The sequence below is a fragment of the Oncorhynchus clarkii genome, chromosome 32 (assembly GCF_045791955.1).
Source record: "Oncorhynchus clarkii lewisi isolate Uvic-CL-2024 chromosome 32, UVic_Ocla_1.0, whole genome shotgun sequence".
Taxonomy (NCBI): domain Eukaryota; kingdom Metazoa; phylum Chordata; class Actinopteri; order Salmoniformes; family Salmonidae; genus Oncorhynchus; species Oncorhynchus clarkii.
In genome coordinates, this window is record NC_092178.1 from 27463754 (window position 1) to 27489751 (window position 25998).

Consider the following 25998-nt stretch of genomic DNA (forward strand, 5'->3'; position numbering starts at 1 on the left):
TCACCTTTGCATTGTGGGAAATGTAGTATTGGTGCGTGTAAAAGATCTGCGGGCTGCCGGCTTGCTGCGGGCCGGTTCTAATAATAAATCAAGATCATCCCAGGGGCCGTAAAAAACCTTCTTGCGGGCCGGATGTGGCCCGCGGGCCTTGACTCTGACATATGTGCTTTACAGGTTTCCCAAAGGAGCGAGGGGTTATCTGTTGATTGAGAGTTAATAGAGAAAAATGCTTTAAACTCTGTAATAAAATATGATGTGAATGTATGGTCTTTAAGAATGGTTGTCTTCAACCTCCAATGAACGATTGAAGTATTATGTCCAGGATCACCTCTGCATGATCAGATATGACTATGCTTCCTATCCTAGAGGATCAAACAGACTGCAAAGACGTCCTGTGCATAAAACAGTAATCTATTCTAGTCTGACATCCATGAGGTGCAGAGAAAAAAGTGAACTCTCTGTTGGAAGGATGAAAAGTTCTCCAAACATCAGCATACCCCAGATCATCACAAATAGCTTTAAGTGACTTAGCTTGAGGAGAGAGTGAAGCTATACCGCTGGGAAACTTATCAATAAGGTTTTCAACAAACAATTAAAATCTCCTCCAACCACTGCAGTGTCTGAGTTAAATTCTGAAAAGTCTAGAAATACCTTAGTGAGGAAATCAGGGGGGTGGGCAGGGGGGGAGTAAATATTCATTATGGAAATGTTCTGCCCTTGTAAAGTACCATTCTTTCACACAATTCAAGACCTTAAGTGTTAAGTTATTTCACAAGAATTGGCACACCTCTACTTCTGGATGTAAATGATGAGAAAAACACTTGACCAAAACCCCTTGTTGTAATTTCATATGCTCCTTATCATCCAAATGAGTTTCTTGCAACAGGGCAATATCAATATTTTATTTTTTCAAAAAATACAGTACCTTCTTCCTTTTAATGGGGTTATGGCTCCCTCTAATGTTCCAAGTACATACACGCAGTCTGTTACCTGCCATTGCACTTTGACCATTCAATATCCAGACTGAATCCTACTGTAAAAGTGGGGTGGTACCTTTTTCCATGTGTTGAACTCTCCTCTATCTCACCGGGCATAAACAAACGATATGAACCCTGAACTTGAACTATACTAAACCCAAAAATTAAACATGTAAAGATCCAAAAGGGGGTTTTCGCACTAGCTAACATGCAGGGGATTTCAACTTTCCAATGTAGACTCTTAAGTCCGCATTGCCACTCAATAGCCTCATCCTTTATATATATATATGGAAATGAAAATCAATAGAAGAAGATTGATGCTCTTCCACCTAAAACCAAGCCTGGGCACCAATACAGATTCACACATATCTCAGCCTGAGCTATAGCAGCAGTAACTTTAGCAAGAAAAATAATAAAGATACAAATATTACTGAGCCGGAGCATGTGAGAACTCACATCACTGTTTCATGATCAGATTCAAATAAAAATAAAAAAGTTATCCAATGCTGCGGAGGTGCAGCTTAAAGTTATTTACCTGAGAGAGTCAATAAACGCAGTTGCCTCTTCAGGTGTGTAGAGTTTTTTAGGCGATCCGTTGACCATAACCTTCAATGTGGCCGGGTACAGCAGTGCGTAGTCCATCTTCATTCTCTTGAGTCGAGCCTTCGCCTCATCAAACACTTTGCGTCTTCGTACAACCGCTGTGGAATAATCATTGAAGAATGAGACCTTTGGACCTTTACGTTGACTACCGTCAGAGCCAATGTTTCTAGCCGCATCCATGACGCGCTGCTTGTCGGTGAAGTTGTGGAACTTCATAACCACTGGCCGTGGGCACTGGTTGGGACCGGGTATCGGTGCTTGAGAGCGATGGGCTCTGTCCAGCTTCACACGACCAGCCTTAGTGTCCATTTGTAGGTAGCCAGGGATCTATTCCTCAAAATGTTTACTGAATGTGTCTCTTCAAAATTTTCCGGGAGTCCCACAACACGAATATTGAATCTGCGTCCTCGTTTATCCAAGTCGTCAATGTGCTCCGCCATTTTGCGCACCTGTTTCTCGTCCTTTTATCTTAGTGTCCATAGATGTAGTTGAAGTTTCCACTGTAGCAATTCTTCCTTCCGCCTCATCAACATCGATCACTTTAGTAATGTTATCCGTCATCAGTCAGTCATATTTTGAATCCCCAGGTCCATTGTGCTTCGGCTAACGTTAGCTAGCTCCTCCTGCACATCTACAGGGATGGTGGTTTTATTAGAGTTCTTAGTAGTTCTGTTGGGCATGTTGTCGGAGATTTTGAGAAATAGCCGTCAAGACTCATTGTAGGATAACTTATTTAGCCAATTCTACCACTTTTTCAAGCTAGGAGATTAATGTAAAAATATAAATTTACGAATGCCACGGGAGCTCGCTGAAACACAGTGTTCTCTCTACGGCGCCATTTTGTCCCCTCCAAACCTCTTCCATTTAAGAATGATGAAGGCCACTTTGTTCTTGGGGACCTTTTTTGTTACTTTCCCCAGATCTGTGCCTCAACACAATCCTGTCTCGAAGCTCTACGGACAATTCCTTCGACCTCATGGCTTGATTTTTGCTCTGACATGCACTATCATCTAATATAGACAGGTGTGTGTTATATAAATATTCATACACATAGCTCATATAAACAAAGACATTCCGTCATAAGAACACATACACCCAGCCATAAGACTGACCCCCTCTTCCTTATATAAACACACATCTCATCTCCTTCTAACTGGCCGGTCCCAAGAGCAAAGAACTTTTGCTGTGCACCAATGGGGCCCGCTCTGGCTAGAGCAAGGCCCGCCTCCAACCCTCCGACCAGTCAAGAAGACCGAAACGACAAGACTCCACCTACTTTATTCTATGTATAAAAATGTATGTAACCATTGTATAGGCCTCTTTTTCACCTGGCTCCTTGCCGAGTTATGTGAACTAGGTCCGTGCACGTAAAACTGCGGGACAAGATATCTCTGACTCATTAAAACTGTCTTTTGTTACAACTGAAATCCACTCTGTCCAGCGTCCGTGATTTGGTCTCAACTCTCCAGTATTTGAACACTAACAGAATTGGTAGCAGAGTTTGGTTGTTCTTGAATTCGATCTATTATAAGTTAGTGTGAGAGGACGAGACTGATCACGGCTAAAAAAATCAGACGGAAGAGTGACTTCCCCAGCCATTCATCTTGCCTCAGGAAATCTGATCGGAGCGCTCTATATAAAGGTGAGCAGAGCCCGTTATATCGAAATCTGCATATTGTATTATAGTCTAAACCAAATTTTGATCAGAAAGTACTGGGCGTGAGTATGAATCGGTGCCCAAATTTTTTACATAAGAACCTAAGACATTGATTAAAGATATCTTGTTTTGTAAAAAAATATATATATATATATTCTTATTAATGGGCCTATACTCAGTTATTTTAATAGGAATGTGTGAATTGTGATTGACCAATGTGTTAAATTCCTCCAGGGACCCTATTTGTTCTGAAATCTGCATAGAAAACTGTCCTAATTATATATGTATTGGGTTGTGTATAGAGGTGACGTTAAATAGTGGCTGTGTTTTAACACGTAATGGACACAATTATGGATGTTGGAAATTCAATGAGAATTTCATACGAATGAATGAATTATAGATGAACCGAATCTGCAAGTAAGGTCTTGTGGAGGTGTGGTTATAGATGAACCGAATCTGCAAGTAAGGTCTTGTGGAGGTGTGGTTATAGATGAACCGAATCTGCAAGTAAGGTCTTGTGGAGGTGTGGTTATAGATGAACCGAATCTGCAAGTAAGGTCTTGTGGAGGTGTGGTTATAGTTTAATGATAGATGAACCGAATCTGCAAGTAAAAATTTCCTATTTTGATACGTTCTGTACTATCGAATAAGGTCTTGTGGAGGTGTGGTTATAGTTGAATGATAGATGAACCGGATCTGCAAGTAAAATCTCCTGTTGATACATATAACATCGAATAGGTCTTGTGGAGGTGTGGTTGGATTGAATGAATCTGCATGAAAAATGCCCTATTAAAAAAGCTGTGTATTATTTAATAGGTTTTGTAAGAGGTGTAGTCGAGTAGATACAGGATATGTAAGTTTGGCCTTCCACTAGACAGAGATCGGGAATGATGTGGCTATTGCACATCAAACAATAAACATAAGATGAACCAGAGTTGACATTCCATGATTTGGAGATGGGGGAAATTAAATTGAAAGAAACGTTTGTCGCGGAGTAGGTTGGGATACGTAACTGGGCTATTAGGCACACGTGCTGAAAGACAAAGCCACCTTAGTATCGAATGGCCGTGCAACTTTGACAGCAGCCGGGCTGGAATACTGATTTTCGTTTTTTTTTTCATTCCTGTTGATATTGCCTAAAGTTTAAAATTATTCTGACAATTGCTATAGAATCGCTGGAATTTACTGATATAAGTTCATAAAGGAACTTACTGAATTGTTTCTAGAAAGTATTTAAATAAGTCGCCGAGCTTAGTACAGACTTTGTTTTACAGACGCTAAAAGCTACACACTGATTTTGGGGTTTTTCTATTCTATCCATATTTCCTAAATATATAGAATTATTCTGACAATTGCTATAGAATCGCTCGAATTTACTGATATAAGTTCATAAAGGAATTTACTGAATTGTTTACAGAAAGTATTTAAATAATTCACTGAACAACTCTTAGTTGTCTAGAAATTCTATCTATATTTCCTAAAGAGCTAGAATTACTCTGAAAATTGTTATAGAACCGCATATATTCACTGATATATTGTTCCAAAAGGAAATCGCAGAATCATTTATAGAAAATACCTAAACGAATCGCTGAACAAATTCAAATAAAATACCGGTGAAATACACACGTGGCGGGCGTCACATACTGATAACCCCCTTTGTCTCGACCAGGGACAGGCTAAGCATACAACGATAGAAATAAACACCACATAGTAAGAATTGAATATACCTAAATAACGCATTATACACATTATCAGACGAACTAGATAAAATGTCTGCAGCTACCACGCCCAAACTAAAATTCAATGATTATTTAGATCAGAGCATGATTGATAGAGCGGGAGGTAAAAAACAGTATGGGAAAGTGGAGAAAGTGTGGAAAGGATTACGGATAAGATGGACACAAGCAGGTTATTTTAGCGGAGGACCACCTACAGGGGGGAAACTCCAAGATATGCAGACAGAATTAGAGGATCAATGGGGTCCGAAACACTCCGTCGGTCCTCCAGAATTGCTGATAGAAGAGAGCGAGAGCAGGAGATGGCAGGACAGTACCCCCTGCGACCGACACCAGGTGATGCACACACTGTGGAGTACCAGCCCTGGAAAATGACTGATTTAACAACACTGATGGGACAGATGCCTAGCCTACATGGAGGAGCTTCAGCGTGGCTACTTCAACTGCAGACACTTACGTCAGGCCTGCAACTCTGCCTAGGAGACATGAAAGCACTTCTAGCAAGAGCCACCGACCACGGAACCATGGAGGCCCTCATGACAGCAGCTGACCTTGGATGGCGGGCCCCAACACTGCCCATAGACCACTTCCGTACCAGATTATGGGAAGTTCTACGGAGAGCATACCCTACAGAAAGAAACCATGCCACCTTATCCTCCTTTACAATCAACCCAGGTGAGCAACCTGCAGCATACCTGGACAGGGCTAAGACCACATGGAGATCGGTCCACGAAGAACCATTCGATCACACTGATACCACACTCAGCATGTGGAAGGAAATGGTGGTCAACGGGTGTCCTGGAGATGTTAAAACCAAACTCAGAGGAACGGTAGGGTTGATTGCACTTCCTCTGACCCAATTCAATACGCATGTGCACCACCATGTGACCCAGCACAACAAGGAAAGAGGGGGTGCTGAGAGCCAGGTGCAGTCCCTCCAGGTACAACTCCTGAAACTCCAATTGAAGGAAGCACAACAAGGAGAAAAACCTAAGAAACAGATGGTGGCGGAAGAAACGAAGGAGCCGGGAACCAAAACAGACATCTCCCAAATAGTGGCCCAGACTGTCGCTCAGATGATCCAACAGCAGGCAGCCTCACTCACGGCCACTAGGGGGGCCCAACCACCCCAATACCCTCCCCCACAGCAGTATATCCTGCAACAACAACACCCAGTATGGGCTCGACGGGGTCCCTACACTGGACAACACAGAGGGGGAAACCCACCTCTGCAACATCAGCAACCAGGACCCACACCCATGCATCAGCAACAGCCAGCATACAACCACCCAGAATCTAGCCACATGCAGCAGGAGCAGCAAGATTACAACCAACCCTCCCACTTCAACACCTGAGCACCCAGTAAGAATGATGAGGATGCCACTCCTGCCGATGACCACACTGTCTGAAGCCCAAGAAGTGTACTGGCTAAAATGCCTACCCACAGGGCCTGCCACCCCTCACATCCAGTTTAAGTTCAACCAACTGAAAGCTCAAATCTACACTCTGCACCCATATAAGACTCCCCAAGCTGAGATCCATTGCACACTCAATGCAACAGAAACTGATGACTGCCTCTACACTGCAGACTGGGACGAAGACATGATGCACCTGACCCCACCTATCAGGTGTTGTACCATTGGGTGTGGCCCAGAGGGGGTGGCAGCACCGGTCATCCTACGATCAAGGAACCTCCATGCACCCCTGGCCTGGACGGCTGAAGCATCAACAGCCATAGCATTCCTGAAAACAGATCTATCAGCGGCAGCAGCTCTGACTGCACCTGACTACAAGAACAAGTTCCAGTTGGATGTTTCTGAAAGGGAAGGATTCACCTCATCCGTCCTATTCCAGAAACAAGAGGGGGAGAGAAGGGTCTTGATGTACTACTCTTCAAACTTGACCACATTGAGGTAGGACAGTCAACATGCTCCAGATACGTTGCTGCAGTAGCAAAAGCTATTGAAAAAACAGCTCACCTCGTGATGGCACCCTTCAATCAGCCATCATCCCTCAACCAGCATCGGCCAAATTAGCTGAAATCATCGGATTGACGCAGGTCCTCATCAGAGGAAAAGGAAAGACTGAATATCTATACAGACTCAGCCCATGCCCATGAAGCAGGCCACACTGATGGACCCAGAACTTTTATGAGGAACACATGGCCCCACACACGAAGGCAAACTAAAGACCCTCCAAAAAGGCCTCGCACATCTGGTGGCACCCTCACATAAAAAATATGACTGACTTATTTTATGACGATGATTTATTTTGTGAAGAATGCAATGGTTGTGACAGACACAACCCAAAGAAACCATATCAAACACCAATGGGCTCATACGTAATTCCTAATGCATGTTTTCAGGATATTAGGATAGACTACACCGACATGGGCCCCGAAAATTTATCTAAAGGCAAACTCTATCTCCTAGTCATAGTAGATAGGTTCTCCAAATGGGTAGAGGCAATACTAACAAAAGGGGAGGATGCTAGGTCAGTCTTTTAAGTGGCTACAAACCAAACTAATACCCAGGTATGGCATCCCAAGACAAATCAAATTTGACAAATGGCTCACATTTAACAAACACCTGAGACAGGTGGAAGAAAGATTTGGCATAACCGACAGATTTGGATCTGTGTACAGGCCCCAATCCCAAAATCTGGTGGAACGTCAAACCAAAAGCTAAGATAGCTTTGGGATAATGACTGGTAGAGTCATGCATGGTCCACCAAGGGAGGGAGGTCATATGCCCGCCCTTGATGTACAACAAATTGTAATGTCTAATTATGTGAAAAAACTGACGGTTCTCTCTGCAGCACTCTCTACCCAGGTTCACAAGGTCCAGGAGGGGGAGCTGCCGGGGGACACGCCACTACTGAAGGTAAAGGTTGGTGACGGGGTGAGGGTTACAGTCCACAAGAGAAAGTGGCTGGAACCCAGGTGGACTGGACCGTACGAAGTGAAGGAGGTTACTTCACACTCAGTCCAGGTCAAAGGTAAATCAGGCACACCTTGACACCGCCTTACACATTGCACCCCAGCCCCAATTCCTTCTAGAACACTGACCGAAGTCAGAGCTGATTTGAGCGGCCTAAATTCGATTCCAAATGAAGACACTCCTTCCTCAGGTGATGCGGCATCAAACTCCGCCTCCCCTGAGAAGGGAACCTCGCCCAGTTAGAGGGAAATTTCTCCCTCTCTGGGTGAGGCTGGGGATATCTGGTCCCTTATTTGTGATATTCATACTGATATTTGGAGTAACCCTAGGACTCTCACATGGTTAATTGAACAACTATTTCACCCTGCCACATCACATACACCAACCCCTACACATGTCCCTAACTCCTTTCCTGATATCACTCCCTCCAATCACTCCCGTCCCAAACGTAGCACTACACCTACAGACCCACCATGCAAACCAGACAAGGTTAGGAGCACCACCTTATGTATACCCACGATTGCAACCGCCACCTTTATGCTATAGTTTTCACGTCTAATAGATGTGAAGAGGGGGATTTGTTATATAAATATTCATACACATAGCTCATATAAACAAAGACATTCCGTCATAAGAACACATACACCCAGCCATAAGACTGACCCCCTCTTCCTTATATAAACACACATCTCATCTCCCTCTAACTGGCCGGTCCCAAGAGCAAAGAACTTTTGCTGTGCACCAATGGGGCCCGCTCTGGCTAGAGCAAGGCCCGCCTCCAACCCTCCGACCAGTCAAGAAGACCGAAACGACAAGACTCCACCTACTTTATTCTATGTATAAAAATGTATGTAACCATTGTATAGGCCTCTTTTTCACCTGGCTCCTTGCCGAGTTATGTGAACTAGGTCCGTGCACGTAAAACTGCGGGACAAGATATCTCTGACTCATTAAAACTGTCTTTTGTTACAACTGAAATCCACTCTGTCCAGCGTCCGTGATTTGGTCTCAACTCTCCAGTATTTGAACACTAACAGTGTGCCTTTCCAAATCATGTCCAATCAATTGAATATACCACAGGTGGACTCCAATCAAGTTGTAGAAACAACTCAAGGATGATCAATGGAAACAGGATGCAACTGAGCTAAATTTGGGGTCTAATAGCAAAGAGTAGGAATACTTATGTAAATAAGTTATTACTGTTTTTATTTGTAATAAATTAGCAAAAATGTATAAAAAACTGTTTTCGCTTTTTCATAATTTGGTATTCTGTGTCGATTGATGAGGAAAAAACAATTTAATACATTTTAGAATAAGGCTGTAATGTAACAACATTTGGAAAAAGGGAAGGGGTCTGAATACTTTCCAAATGCACTCTATATATATTTTAAATATTTTTACCCCAAAAAATATATGGAGGATTGGAAATTATGTAAACAATTACATTGGTGGAAGCCACAATCTATATGCAATAGTAAAGCTGATCAACCCCCCAAAAACTAAACAAATAAGTATAATACATTATATACGCAAAATAATGTGGACACTCCTTCAAATTAGTGGATTCTGCTATTTCAGCCACACCCGTTGCTGACAGGTGTATACATTTGAGCACACAGCCCTGCAATCTCCATAGAAAAGCATTGGCAGAAGACTGGTCTTACTTAGGAGCTCAGCCACTTTCAACGTGGCACTGTCCAACAAGTCAGTTCATTACATTTCTGCCCTGCTAGAGCTGCCCCGGTCAACTGTAAGTGCTGTTATTGTGAAGGGGGAATGTCTGGGAGCAACAAAGGCTCAGCAGCGAAGTGGTAGGCCACAAAAGCTCACAGAATGGGACAGCCAAGCGCTGAAGCACATATCATGTAAAAGTCATCTGTCCTCGGTTGCAACACTCACTAATGAGTGCCTCTGGAAGCAACGTCAGCACAATAACTTTTTGTCGGGAGCTTCATGAAATGGGTTTCCATGGCCGAGCAGCCGCACACAAGCCAAATATCACCATGTGCTATGCCAAGCTTGGGCTGGAGTGATGTAAAGCTCGCCACCATTGGACTCTTGAGCAGTGGAAACGTGTTCTCTGGAGTGATGAATCAAGCTTTACCATCTGGCAGTCCGACGGACGTATCTGGGTTTGGCGGAGTCCAGGAGAACGTTACCTGCCCCAATGCATAGTGGCAACTGTCAAGTTTGGTGGAGGAGGAATAATGGTCTGGGGCTGTTTTTCATGGTTCGGGCTAGGCCCCTTAGTTCCAGTGAAGGGGAATGTTAAAGCTAACTTGCGGCAATGGGAAGGCCCTTTCCTGTTTTAGCATGACAATTCCCTCATGTACAAAGCAAGGTCCATACAGAAATGGTTTGTCGAGATCTTTGTGGAAGAACTTGACTGGCCTGCACAGAGCCCTGACTTCAACCCAATTGAATACCTTTGGGAATAATTGGAATACCGACTGCGAGCCAGACCTAATCGTCCAACATCAGTGCCCGACTTTACTAATGCTCTTGTGGCTGAATGGAAGCAAGTCCCCACAGCAAGGTTCCAACATCTAGTGGAAAGCCTTCCCAGATTAGTGGAGGCTGTTATAGCAGCAAAGAATGGACCAACTCCATATTAATGCCCATGATTTGGTAATGAGATGTTCGACTTGCAGGTGTCCACATACTTTTGGTAATGTAGTGTATCAGACTTGATGAACGGATGCTAAACTACTAATCTGAGTTTGAAGTTAATTGTTCTCTTTAAAAAAAAAAACTATTACTGATGCCCTTATACAACATTATTAATTTGAAATAGGCAAATTAATTAATTCATTACGTCACCAATTATTAGACCACTAAAGTTCATACACATTCAACATGCATAATTAATCTTGCCGAGGGCAATCAGGTGTTGTGAAACAAGTGCCTTAGATTATAAACTATTATATGGATTTATGTGTCCTTCAATATGAGTTGATAATATAAAAGGCATTCATGAGCACATTCTATGAGGGAGAAGAAAAAATCACCACATCATCCTAGAACATGATTAAACATGGAAAGAAGAAAAGTGTCACTGCAATTGTCAGCACTAAAACATTCTCATTGGCTTGCAGGTTTTTGTGGCTGCGTTGCAAAACTATGTATGAAAAAAGACGAGAGGTATACTTTAATGCAATCCAAGGTCGTGTGCCAAAGCAGTCTTGTTTGAATGTATCAAACTACACAGGCCCCGTTTAGAACTACCTTGAACGTCCCTGCCACAGTGTGACTCAAAGCAGACAAAATCCTAAGTACCATAGAGCCATAGACCATTATTTCCATATTATATTTGGACAACATTAGATGAAATCAGCATCACCAAAGATCCACCTTGTTCTCCATACATTTGTATCTAAAAATGTTAAGCATTCTCCTCAATCTCAATCTAACACAGCTGGAACGGTGGAAAATATATTTTCTACACTAAACGGTTAGCTGTTACAGACACATTTTTGAGATCGGAGACAAAATCCCCATGTCGTTGTCTACTCAGGGCAGCGGCCGTCACCGACACCCGTTTAATGTGAGCTGGTCAGAGACTCTGGTTGGTCAGAGCTCGCCGGAGAAGAAGGTCAGTGAGATGATGAGGTTGTTTCGCATCACCCAGAATTTGTAGACTCTCGAGCAGGAGTGATGACTACATGGTATGCATTTGTAATTGCCATTAAACAAAGCCAAAGTGTCAAATCATTATAGCTCTGAAGTTCACAATACATTTGATTAAATTCTAAATGTTGGCTAGATATTTAAACTTTGAATGGCAAGCGTGAAGGTCTGACTGAAAACGTTCATGAGGCTGCATTGAGCCACAGCTCATTGTAGCTAAGTTAAATCTAATCACATCATCACATAGGATTCTCGATACCACGCTGCCTCACAAAAACTAACGACCAAGTCAAGAACATTGTAGTGTGTGACCCCAGTCTGTGCCACCTCATTTATTGTGAGCAACACTACGTTAAAAAGACAAAACTACCTGTAAGATGGTTGTTTAATGTGAGAGGCTCAGCGATGTTAGGATTATGAAAGTCTTGTACTGTACGCCCGGCTTTAGGTGAACATATTTCTACAGTGAAGATTGTAAACTCCATTACCTAGTGTCAGAAATGGCCTGGATAGAATACCCTCGATTTCATAACATATGTGTCCTAAGGACTCAAACAGACCAAAATATTGCAGGAATGTAGAGACTGAGTCACATAAAGCCAGTTCAAATAAGGATTTATATTGGGAGAATATGAGTCATTTCAGAGCAATTATTTTAGAACTTAGTGTCACCTGGCTCTCGTAAATGCTTCATAACAGCTCATTGCCCTGAGTAGCATATCTTGGACAAAAATAACACATTTCCAAAACAAGGACAAAAGTGCTATCCAATGCAACCAGCCAGAAAGTTATTTCAGGCTTTAAGTGCTTACTTTTAGTACCAAGATCTTAAAAGTTGATTATAGAAGACCTGCTCACAGGAACAAGTTATGCACGCCCAAGTGAGCTCACTGAACACCCTTAACTACCCAAACGTACCTGCTAATATTGCAGGGGATGGAGAACCAGAGATTTTAGAATTTGGCCAAAAACATACACAATTGATTGAGTAGGAAGCTCTGTTTTACTGTACAGTTTAAGACCACTTGAAACCCAGGTCCAAAAAACATGAAAACTGCATACCAAAAATCTGTGATTCAATGCACAAAATACTGTACGTCATACACACATTCTCAGAAGGTGACCACGTTCTGTCCTGTCTGTTTTAGTACATTAGGAACAGTGGCAACCCATCATTCAGGGCAGGTGGGGAAGAGCCCAACCTGTTTTGAGCCCCACATGTTTAGCAAAAAAAAATCTCTATATATTTTTTTGTATGCCTGTTTTCCATATTATTTTAGCATGAATACGTGTCACATATCAATTTCCAACCAATGTAAAAAATAATAATAATAAAATGTGCATACAAACATGGTCTCTTTTTTGCTTAGTTGAGTAAGGCAACTCCAAAATGCAAGTGTTTCAGCCTAGCTCGGTGCTTTCTGTAATGGTGGGGCAGCCAGCGGAAAATACGGAGGTTTGGTGATGTTCTCTAGTTGCGCTGTGATTGGCTCAGTGTTCTGTCCCTCATGGGGACACTACATCACCGCAAAAAAATCTACAGGGAGATCTAGAAAATTCAAGCCCCTTGGGTGCTGCCCTGATCTCAGACTTCAGTGAGATCAAGACAACTGGGAACTCAGGGACAAAACGAGCTCCGACAGTGAAAATATGTTTTGAACGGTCAACCAACTTGGAAGTTGGGAACTCGGGCCTCTTTCTAGAGCTCCGACCTGAAATCAAATAAAATGAAATTGTATTTGTCACATGCGTCGAATACAATAAGTGTAGACCTTACCGTGAAATGCTTACTTACAAGCCCTTAACCAACAGTGCAGTTCAAGAAGAGTTAAGAAAATATTTACCAAATAAACTAAAGTAAAAAATAATAAAGAGTAACACAATAAAATAATAATAACGAGTCTATATACAGGAGATACCGGTACCGAGTCAATGTGCAGGGGTACAGGTTAGAGGTAATTTATACATGTAGGTCGGGGTGAAGTGACTATGCATAGATAATAAACAGCAACTAGCAGCAGTGTACAAAACAAATGGAGGGAGGGGGGTCAATGTAAATAGTCCGGTGGCCATTTGATGAATTGTTCAGCAGTCTTATGGCTTGGAGGTAGAAGCTGTTAAGGAGCCTTTTGGTCCTAGACTTGGAGCTCCGGTACCAGTTGCTGTGCTGTAGCAGGGAAAACAGTCTATAACTTGGGTGACTGGAGTCTCTGACAATTTTATGGGCTTTCCTCTGACACCACCTATTATATAGGTCCTGGATGGCAGGAAGCTTGGCCCCAGTGAAATATAATAATTGAATATTGTAAGAACTTTCCTTGTCTGCTTATATGCCCCCTTTATTCATCCTACGGTTCTATCTTGGTGTACAGGGAGAATACTGAAAGAATGGCCCATTATCTGAATTCTGTCGCTGTACATTTCAAAAGCGCTGAACAAATAGTTATAATGACTATGTCTGTCCTAGCTTGCTAATTAATGTCGCTCATTAGCTCGCTCATTAATGTCTCATTAACGTCATTATGCCATAGGTTGTACATCTCAATTGTCAGTAGAAACCACATTTGGTTAAGCAAGTCAGCCATATCAGCTATGCGTTTTTAAAAGGCAGTAAATGAGGCTGAATGAACTATTTTGCTACAGACAAGGCTCCACTCATAGCCAGGTGTAGCAGTGGTAAGGATTCACTCTATGGGGCTGAAAAGAAAGGTCTGCTGTTGGGACAGCTTTATCTAGTCCCTAACAGTTTGTGGGAACCATTTGTCACCGTTAAATTTTTTAGTGTTGTGTTGCTTTGCTGGCATGCATCAAAAAAATTTTTTTGTTTGTTTGTCCCACCAAGATTTACATGATAAAATTGCCACTGATTAGGAACATTATGTGCTGTCAGCCTGTCAGTCAGTTTTCATTAGACCTTTCATTGGAGTTTGTTTGCCTGCAGGCTACGGAATTTCAATTTATTTTCCATTGAGAGTTAACTCTTCCTTTTAATGCATTGTTTAATGAGCAACACTACTAGTAATTATCTAAACACCTTTATAAAATGGATTGTACTGCCTGCTAGACTAATCTAACTGAGGATATTATTTTAGATGTTTCTATGCATACCTAAATAATGTTTATGGAGTGAAACAAAGCCAAATATAAACTGCATTACTTGAAATAGATCTCTTACACTTCAATATTGACATTTTGTTTGTTAACCAGAGATTACTTTGATTAAATACAGGCCTGTGTTTCTGAGGCCTTTTACACATTTACAACAACGTTACGGTAACGTTATGAATTTAAATGTTTGTGTTCAAATGTGCAGCTCATGTCATTACAACTCTACAAAGAGTCCAATGGGATGTAGACCATAGAAGAAGGACGCCAAATTGCCACACATTCAACAAATCTGATCTAACAAAGTGGATCTTCATCAAATCTGTCATGATCTATGTATTGTAACTGGCCCACAATGTGGTTGCTAAAGTCTGATTTGGATATATTTGGCTGTTTTCACTGCATAACATTTAGAAGTTGTCTTCAGGTTTAGAAGAAGTGACTCCTGTTTGTATAAGCTGGCTTCATAATTAGCATGGAGAAATTGGTGGTGGTAGTCAAAGTAGTTTTTAACTGTAATGCAGTTGACATGAACATGTATTGGGATTCACATCCATACAAGCAATATACTCTAACATAGCGTGAAATACACATATAAACACTAGCCTAAATGTAGGTTAATTTTGCTGGGGGGCAATGAGAAGACTCAGGATCTATCCCCCATGGCATCTTTCCCCCAAGTGTTTCCAAGGCATTTCCATTGTTTTGGTCGCGTTCCATTGACCTCTTTACTGCATCCATTAACGGTAGGCACGTTTCGTCACAAAATTGTTTTAATTGTTCATTTTAGGACTGATGCCCAGATGAGCATTCTACTCAATGCTGTCTCAATAGCTAATGAAGATTTGATGGAAAGAGCATGACTGTGACAGAAGGGGGCAAATAATTAGTAGGAGAAGCTTTTGTCATCATTGTGATGTCGCCAGATTGACTTTAGATGCATTATAATTTTTGCTAGCTAGCTAAAACTGAGGGGAGAGCGGCAACATTTTTGCTAGGTATTTCTGACAAACTTTGCTAGCTCATGGCAACATTGCATCTCTCTAAAGTAAACTTGTTGACATCATAATGATGCCAATGTTGTTTTGTACTAATTACTTGTCTACTTTAGCAATGTCATCGTATTTCCAGGCCTCTATTGTGTAATTTTGGCTGAACAGTCATTAGCCCCTGTTCAGAAAGACTGAGCATTAACCATCAGTCAGACATCAATATGTCATGTTCCAACCTTGTTGAGGATGAAAAAATCGTCAGGCCCAAAAAGACTCAAATTTTCCCGGATGGCCACCAATTTTTCAACCCTTGTATTGGTCAGCCTGTTGAGTGCTTTGGTGTGTGTGTTCTCAAACAAGGACCAGTTGCGCTCTGAGGCGGCTGATGATGGTGAGATTTGGCAATAGGGGAATGAGCCTCAGATCCACAAAGTCCCTTCCACCAGGTGGCTGGTGAGATATGTTGGCACGACTGCCATATTGCATCTCCATCCCAAAGAACTTGCTAGGAAGTGTACTTCGCCAGACTGCCAAGAACCTTGCCCTCATTCAGGCCAAGGTGGCGAGACATGGTAGTGATGACACCATAGGCCTTGTTGATCTCTGCACCAGACAGGACGCTCTTGCCAGCATACTTGGGGTCCAACATGTACGCTGTGGCGTGTATGGGCTTCAGGCAGAAGTCTTCACGCTTTTTGATGTATTTCAGAATGGCAGTTTCCTCTGCTTGGAGCAACAGTGAAGTGGGCAGGGCAGTACGAATTTCTTCTCCTACATCTGCAAGCAGAGTCTGAACATCAGATAGGATGGCATTGTCTCTCTCAATCCGTTGAATGGCTACTGCTACAGGTTTCAGGAGTTTCAGGCTGCTTACCACTCTCTCAGGCTGCTTACCACTCCATTTCTTGGAGAGACTCCTTCCCCTCCAGGAGATTGTCAAACATGATGACAAAACCACCCAAACAGGTGTTGCTGGGCAGCTTCAATGTGGGGCTCTTATTCTTCTCACTTTGCTTGGTGAGGTAGATTGCTGCTATAACTTGATGACCCTTCACATACCTAACCATTTCCTTGGCTCTATTGTAGAGTGTATCCATTATTTTCAGTGCAGTGATGTCATTGAGGAGCAGATTAAATGCATGAGCAGCACAGCCAATGGGTGTGATGTGAGGGTAGGACTCCTCCACTTTAGACGAAGCAGCCTTCATGTTAGCAGCATTGTCTGTCACCAGCGCAAATACCTTCTGTGGTCCAAGGTCATTGATGACTGCCTTCAGCTCATCTACAATGTAGAGACCAGTGTGTCTGTTGTCCCTTCTGTCTGTGCTCTTGTAGAATACTGGTTGAGGGTTGGAGATGATGTAGTTAATTATTCCTTGCCAACGACCATTCGACCACCCATCAGAGATGATTGCAATATAGTCTGCTTTCTCTATGATTTGCTTGACCTTCACTTGAACTCTGTTGAACTATGCATCCTGGAAATTAGTAGATAAGCATGTCTGATTGGAGGGGTGTATGCTGGGTGAAGAACATTCAGAAATCTCTTCCAATACACATTGCCTGTGAGCATCAGAGGTGAACCAGTTGCATACACCGCTCGAGCAAGACATTCATCAACATTTCTCTGACTACGTTCCTCCATTGCGTCAAAAAAACTTCTGATTCCAGGAGGACCATGAGCTTTTGCTATCGATAAGGCGTCTGATTCATCATTTTCACCTCAAATACAATTACAGGGACTTTTGTCAGAGGTTGCTTGTATCGAGCGCTCAGGAAACTTTATGCACTTGGCCAGATGATTCTGCATCTTTGTTGCATTCTTCACATATGATTTGGCACAGTATTTGCAAATGTACACAGCTTTTCCTTTTACATTAGCTGCAGTGAAATGTCTCCACACATCAGAGAGTGCCATTACATTTTCCTGTAAAGATTAGAAAAAAATGAGTAAAAAAACAACAAATACAATTCCATGTACAGATAAATAGTTAAGCAGTTAGATTAAATAACTCCTTAAAATAACTTGTAAAATAAACGTTTAAAATGAAACATGTATGGAAATAGGTGAATTAACACTCCTCAGTTAGCAGGCTCCATCAGGATAAGGTAAGACCCAGATGCAGACCGTGTCGAAGTAACAATGTTTATTGTAACACCAGGGGCATGCAAACGACAGGACAAGGCAGGCAGGCTCAGGGACAGGCAGAATTCAGTAACCCAGTTCAGTAATCCAGAGGTGGAGCAACGGTACAGAGTGGTCAGGCGGGTGGGTACAAGGTCAGGACAGGCAAGGGTCAAAAACCAGGAGGATGAGAAAAAGTGAGGCAGGGAAAAAGACAAGAGCTGACAGGATGAATGCTGGTAAGCTTGACAAACAAGACAAACTGGCAACAGACAAACAGAAAACACAGGTATATGTACACAGGGGATAATAGGGAAGATGGGCGACACCAGATCTGGGAGCGGGGGGGAAAGATCTCGGCTTCCGGGGGTGTAGCCGCGACACTATAGCGGTGTGCCAGCACCTCAGACTTGACCTTCTTGGACACCGGGCCTTACTGAACTCATCCCGGAGGTCCTGGTACTCTGTGCGAATGGCGGAGAGGTTCAGGGAAATTTCCAAGCCCCCAGGAAGACGTCCCAGGGCAGGCAGAACTGACTTCAGGCAATGAGTGTGGCAGAACCTGCTCCAGCCCACGATGGCACCAGTAGCCCAGTCGATGAGGGGATTGTCTTGATGGAGTCAGTAGAATCCCAATACCACGGAAATCTGAGGAGACTTGATGAGCAGGAATTGAATAGTCTCGCTGTGATTCCCTGACACCCGTAGGTTGATGGGAGTGGTAATATGAATGACCCGGCCTATAGGGCGCCCGTCCAGCTCTCTAACCTCCATGGGAGTGGAGGGGGGATGTTCAGCTCGGAAGCCAGGGTAGCATCCAAAAAACTCTCATAGACCCCAGAATCATTGAGGACCCGGAAGATTTAGACTGGCTACCACACAGCAGAATGGCAGGAACAGGGCTCCTACCAGTGAGCCTGATCTCTTATAAAGGACAAGAGGACTAAAAATTACCAAGAATCCCGCAATACAGACAACTCTTCGTGTTGATCCTGTACTGCCATTCCGCTGGCAATAGCCCAAGTCGAATTTCCTCTCCCTCTGTCATTCCCGTAGTCACCCATCGATACGGATGGTCAAAGCGATGAGGGAATCGAGATCCGTAGGTAACTCCCGAGCAGCAAGCTCGTCCTTGACTTCCTCCAAGACGCTGTGCTGGAACATATCGAACAGTGCTTCTTGGTTCCAAGCACTCTACGCTGGAAATGTGCCGAAAACCACCGCATAGTCAGCCACACTGCAGGAGTCCCACCGAAACTGGATTAGCTCCCGGGCAGCTTCTCTCCCGGAGAAGCTGGCGAAAAAACCTTCCACGAACCCCTCCAGACTAACGCATACGGCCGGCTGTTGTTACCATACAGCAGTAGCCCAGGTGAGAGTCCTCCGGACATTAACGAGGGGAAGGAGGAGGGCTGAACCTCGAAAATGAGAACACACTGCGCAAGAAACGCCCGACAGGTGCTCAACTCTCCATTGAAGCGTTCCAGGGGGGTAAACGGGGCTCCAAGAAGGTGGAGTGGATGATGGGATGGTGCTGCTAACAGTTGAGTTGCTGAAGAGCTACGGGGTTACCACCTTGGTAGGCTGCCTCCCAGAAAACCTGCGGAATTGCTCCAGCAAACTGTTCAATGCCCAGCCATGGCGGTTAGCCAACGTTTACCCCCTCTTTAAGGCCACGAAGCAGTTCCTTGTGACTCCCGATGGGGCTCCTTGGGAGGAGATGGCGTCACGCAGCTGGCCCGGGTCTGCTGGGTCAGTCATGGCCAGTTTGCACTATTAGGATAAGGTAAGACCCAGATGCAGACCGTGTCGAAGTAACAATGTTTATTGTAACACCAGGGGCAGGCAAATTACAGGTCAAGGCAGGCAGGTTCAGGGACAGGCAGAGTTTAGTAACCCAGAGGTGGAGCAAAGGTGCAGGACAGCAGGCAGTCTCAGGGTCAGGGACAGGCAGAGTTCAGTAAACCAGAGGTCGAGAAAAGGTGCAGGACGGCAGGCAGGCTCAGGGTCAGGGACAGGCAGAGTTCAGTAACCCAGAGGTGGAGCAAAGGTGCAGGACAGCAGGCAAGAGGACCAAAACACAGCGTGGCAAGTGTTCATGTTTTTTAATGAATAACGAACACTGAACAAAACAATAAACGTGAAGTAAATCAAACCGAAACAGTCCCGTGTGGCACAGACACTAACACAGAAAATAAACACCCACAACTCAAAAGTGAAACCCAGGTTACCTAAGTATGATTCTCAATCAGGGACAACAATTGACAGCTGCTCCTGATTGAGAACCATACTAGGCCGAACTCAAAAACCAACATAGAAAAACAAACATAGACTGCCCACCCAACTCACGCCCTGACCATACTAAAACAAAAATATAATAACAGAACTAAGGTCAGAACGTGACACAGGCAAGAGTCAAAAAACAGGAGGACGAGAAAAAGAGGCAGGGAAAAAGACAGGAGCTGACAGGACGAACACTGGTATGCTTGACAAACCAGATGACCTGGCAACAGACAAACACAGGGGATAATGGGGAAAATGGGCGACACCTGGAGGGGGGTGGAGACAAGCACAAAGACAGGTGAAACAGATCAGTGCGTGACAAGCTAAAACCCACATGGTAGCAACTAACCAGCAGAAATTGTTAACAAGTTAGAAATGATTTAAACACACTTTGCTGAAGGCTACCATTTACTAGTTTTAAAAAAATCATGTATATCATATAAAATATATTCACCCCACCCAGTATTGTAATCTAAACTTACCAGAAAGTATGTAGTCCTTGGCTCAGACAGTCTAGTAGTGTGGGCTCAATAGCATCTCATTAGTATGCAAGATCTTGAGAATCAGCTGTACATGTGATGGAAGAATGCACTGTGCATGCAGAGGGTTGCAATTCCATTGAATTGGGGATAGTTTAACCAGAATATGTCACAAGACCTAGAATTGCCTTGTGTATCCCACCAAAAAAGGTTCACTGTTATAAGCCAACTTTTTTGATGAATTTAAGCAAAATTCCCAAACTTAATTTCCCATGGAAAATATCCAGAAAAATTCTGGAAATTTACCAGAAAGTTTCCAACCCTTTGCAACCCTAATTGCAAATATGGGCTTATAACGTGGCCTGAGATGTACATCAAAGAAAGAGAAAATATAGGTTGTATCCTGTATATTTGGCACCTTTTGCAATATTCAACTCTCTCTCTATGTTCTATTCTAGATCCCAGCTCATTGTTTGGTATCCATGGTAACAACACCAATAAATTCCACTTGAACCACAAGACATTGGCACAACTTATACATTTGGAGCAAGAGACTTGAGAGTTACAAACATGTTCATTTTCCAGGACAAAACAACAGTAAATTCGCACCAACATACCACACACACACACACACACACACACACACACACACACACACACACACACACACACACACACACACACACACACACACACACACACACACACACACACACACACACACACACACACACACACACACACACACACACACACACACGCGGACACAAAATGTGCAAATGAGAGTGCATTTCTCACACTCGTGTGTGAGGAACAAATCAAATAGCTTTGCACAGGGCCTTGTACCAGAGGCATGGAACAATAATAAAACACACAACTGGTATCCTAGTGAAAACACATGCCTTATGACTCTGCTGTGGCATTATTACATATCACACAACAAAATATTCAAACGCTGAAATAACTTTGTCTGTGTGTGATTGCATCGTTGTGAACATCTGTGTGTGTGTGTGTGTGTGTGTGCACGCGTGTGTGCGTGCTTATATTCTGAATGTACATTTTATGTCAGGCCGGAGTGTGTGTGGGTGGTAACAGCTTCCAGCCAACTGATACACAGAGAAAGAGAGAGGGAGAGAGAGAGAGAGCGAGAAAGGGACAGAGATGAAAAGAGAGATAGGGGGAGAGCAAGGAAGATTGAGAGTGGGTGTTTGGGAAGTACACAATAGCCCTTTCGCATGTGTTTCTCTGTGCATGAGTTTGAGATATTGGTAACACTTTACCTGACACCCAGCATCATTACACCTGATGACACAGTCATAACCATGTCATACATAATATGTCATAAACTCTCAAAACCTTCCACACAAGGCCAAACATTCCATTACACCATAGCCTAAGTTTCAATAGTATGTTTATGTTATATAACATTTTATGAAATTGACCATCTTAAATTATCATTGTAAGTTGCACACATTCATGTCACACATGCACCTATCTACCCCAATGCTCTGTTGCTGAAGACTGGGCTGAATGCAGGAGCAGATTTCAGGAGCAGGACAAGACGTTCTCTTTTTGACTGATGACTGACATAAGGGCATGTACATGATAGACCCAACAACAACAAAGGATCTAAGAAACAAGCCTACGAATGAAAGGCCATTTCTTGGCAGGGAAAATTACTAATTTGAATAAATGTGGGTTTTGACACTCCTATGTAGGTGTCATAACCAGCCATAAATAAACGCAATATATGTCACAACAGGTGTAAATATATATGGGTCATGACAGTGTTATGACCATATTGTGACAGGTTATGGCACGTTTGTCAGCTGTTATGACATATTATGACACTGGGTTTCAAGTAAAGTGTACCGAGACTAAATCTTTATTTTTAAGAAGTAATCGGAATGCGTGGCCATCAAAAATATTTACGGCTTTTGCTGACTAGCTTTGGGCCAGTATATGAAAGGATCTCTGGTTCGAATACCCACATCGACAAGGTGAAAATCTGTCAATGTGCCCTTCAGCAAGGTACTTAAGCCTAATTTGCTCCAGGGGCGCCGTACTACTATGGCTGACTCTGTAAAACAACACATTTCACTGCACCTATCCAGTGTGTGACAATAAAAATATGTTTTGTAAAAAAATATATATACTGAATATATACTATATATAATATATACTATTTCTTTCCTGCGCTGTTTTTTAGGGTTTTGAGATTCTCATAAGGCTAAAACATGCTATTGTTTTGTGACAGCGGTCCCATTTATTTTGCTTGATAGATTTACCCACGGATGTTTTGTGACACGAGGAAATATGATTTTCTGGCTGTTGCGCAAGAAACAATGTATGAAGGAAGCTACATCGGTGTTTGTAAGACCAGAAGACATCCACAAAACAGATATTCTCACAAAAATCTCTGTAAAGTCAGAAGGATTTGAGCATGAAACTATTATATAACTATAACCTGTTCTGAAAAGCCGAGACTCACAAATAGAAACATGTAGTCCATTCTGCTCTACGACGCCCACAAGCTTCAAAGGACTTGTCTAAAGCCGGTCCCGTCGAGGTGCCAACTCTGCACAAGTCTTCTCACAAAAACGTCTGTAAAGTCTGAATGGTTTGAGCCCAGGATTTGGAACGAACATGTCGTCCGTTTTGCTATACAATGCTCACAAGCTTCACAGCTCATCTGTGACTGTGCGGTAAAAATGAATGGCGCTGAATAGGCTTTTTTTGGAACCAGGGTTGCACATGTAACCTTTTCCCCCGTCTCTGATGCTTTCCTATATCTCTCAGATGCATTTCAGACACTTCAAATCGTACTTCCTGTTGATTAATTTTTGGACTACATTTTTTCCCCTGTACGAATGTGCTATTCAATGCTAATACGGGCTAACAGCAGTAATACCAAATTCAATGTTTCATCAAATAATTGTTTTATATTTCTTTTGGATATCTACAGGAGTCCTACAATTCTAAATCAAATAGCTGAATGATCCATCTTATGAGCGTCTTAAAAAAAGTTCAAATGTTAGTAGCTTAGTTGATATTGCCAGAGGCTTAGACTCTGGGGTTAATTAGCATCATCTGTAGCTAACTACACTCAGACATTCTTGATTAGTGTTTAATGAACAATTTGATGTGTGTGAAAAACAAAAATGATACTGCAGGAGTTTGCCACAGCATCTACAGTAGGTTTCTATCTGCTTCAATGTTGTTCCCTATGCACCCCCTTTTCTATTGTTACCATGACAACTGTCCATTTGAAGTTTTCACAGCACACACTAACTTCGGTGTCCAATCTGTTAGGTGCAGTACAAAGCCAATGCTATATGAGGGAGTAAACTGAGTCAGATAAGAGGAGCTTTACATTTGGAAACACGGCATCAATAGACATCTTGATGGCAAAAGTTCAAAGCAATTCTTTGACTAGCAGCCAATAAGATGTGGAACTCATGTATTTGCCAGGTAGACTGAGTACAGAACAAAGGCTGGAACGCTATCATTGAGTATGGAGGACTTTCCACAACTATGCTATCAGGAGTGCCTTTGATTTGCACAGCAGCAGTACATCCCAGACCTAGTGAGCTTAGAAATTGTCTGTCCCATGTTGTGACCTATTCAGTGCGGATGGCAAACCTGGCTGGAAAGTCATCCGGCTCATGGAATGGGACTGCTTATTGCTAAATCAAGTGTCAACTCCCTCCAATCAGGACACCCTGTTGTGCAAGTCAAACACTTCTGAAAACGAGTTGTGGAAAATCCACCATCTGTAATTATTTAATTCTGGCCAAAATATGGAAACGGTAAGGCTAGCGTTTTAATAGGAACAAACTAAGGACCTAAGTATACTGTATGTGTGTAGCGTTACAAGCAGGGATGTAGAGGTAAAAAGGTGGGTATATAAAGGTGGCTGAGAAACAAAAGGCTAACACTAACAATGATAATTTAGCATAATAAGTGCATAAGGCTATTCACCAAATGAATAAAAAGATTCCACTACATCATTGGTTACAATACATTAACCGGAAAGAGATACTGGTAATAACAACATTGTGGGCCTCAGGTCCTCCAACAACAACTCAAGATGTGATGTGACTGTTCAGGTAGCCTCTGAACGGTACAACATGGCATGCATGGCCAAGGCCAAAACTATTGTTACAATAAATCTTTAGAGCAATCAGTAACATACATGCCACGTCCAAATTTCCAAGGGGACCAGCCCCATCCCTGGCCCCTTATTAGCTTGTATTAATCCAGATTTCTGTTCTCTATCCTCACCATTTCACAACAGCTCACGGCCCGGTCCAGAAACAATCCCTGGGTACTTCATGTAGATCTGAAGGTATTGGACAGGTAAAACCATTTGGTAGTAGCTCCATCTAGCATACCAGAGGGTGAAGGAGCTACTACCATATAATGTATACCTATTAACTTAATTCAGATCAACATGGTCACAGGGGTAGGAGCTAGGTGTTGTTTCTGGACAGGGCACTTGTCGAGCAATTGGAACTTCAGTGTTGTTACGGTTTAAAGTTACAAGTCAGTCTCAGTTAGAATGGACATGACACTTCTGACGTTCAACATTGGAGAGGATTACAAAGACAAAATTATCAAAGACGCTGATAGATTTACAGGCCTTACCCAAACGTCAGGTTGCGAGTCGTTGATTTCCAAGTACTGCAGCTCGATAACTGGGTGAGTTGGAGTCAGCAGAGTTAAGGTTGGTTTCCAAGTTGCTTAGGCAGGGGGGTTAGTTTTCCAGGTCGCTTCCGGCTAAGGTTGACTATATTAAAGAGGTTCCAGGTTTTGTTGGTCCACAACACAGGTTGAGGGTGTGGGCTGAGATGTGTCCAGTAATAGGGTATAGGGTCCTCTCCTTTTTAAGATAGCTTGTGCTTTACAGCAATCTATGTGAACACATTTGAGACACTTAAAGGTGCCTGATATCCATACTCCTTTATCACTACCAAAGTGGTACTCTTCACATCACATTGGACAGGAAAAGGAGTGTGTGCATCTTATCGTTTTAAGCCAAATTAGTATGCATTTGAAAATGTTCACCTTTTCTGTAGATGTGTGTGCAATTGCATTTATGATAATATACTTTGAATCAATTCTGATAGCTCTCTGTGAAGAAAGCATATGTATTTTGCCAACATGTTGTTGAGGACAAGGAGTCATAAGGCTGATCATCTTTCTGGCAGTTCGTATCAGTGTGCAGATGTTAGAGAATAACATTAACAGGATACTGTTTTAAGTGTGTTTGTGTTGTTTGTGACATGGATTTAGCTTGTGTCTGTAGTAATGTATTTCTAAACGTCCCATTATTACAATGCTATATCGTCAGTGCAACTGAGAATACAAATCGATTATTACAGAGACTGGATTATTCAAATATACCTGCACACAGTCTTTCAATGATAAATATTAGTTATACAACATACATATTATAAATAGCCTTTGTTAAAA

The 25998-nt window shown here is 42.7% G+C and overlaps 1 protein-coding gene across 1 annotated transcript in view; it reads right to left on the reverse strand.

Moving 5' to 3' along the window:
• The window catches only part of LOC139391741 (ras/Rap GTPase-activating protein SynGAP-like), a 64175-nt gene extending 38468 nt beyond the window's left edge, over positions 1 to 25707 (reverse strand). The window contains exon 1 of the mRNA XM_071139246.1: positions 25171 to 25707. The gene's annotated coding sequence lies outside the window, so the exon portion shown is untranslated. The remainder of the gene's footprint in view (positions 1 to 25170) is intronic.
• Positions 25708 to 25998: the final 291 nt, after the last annotated feature.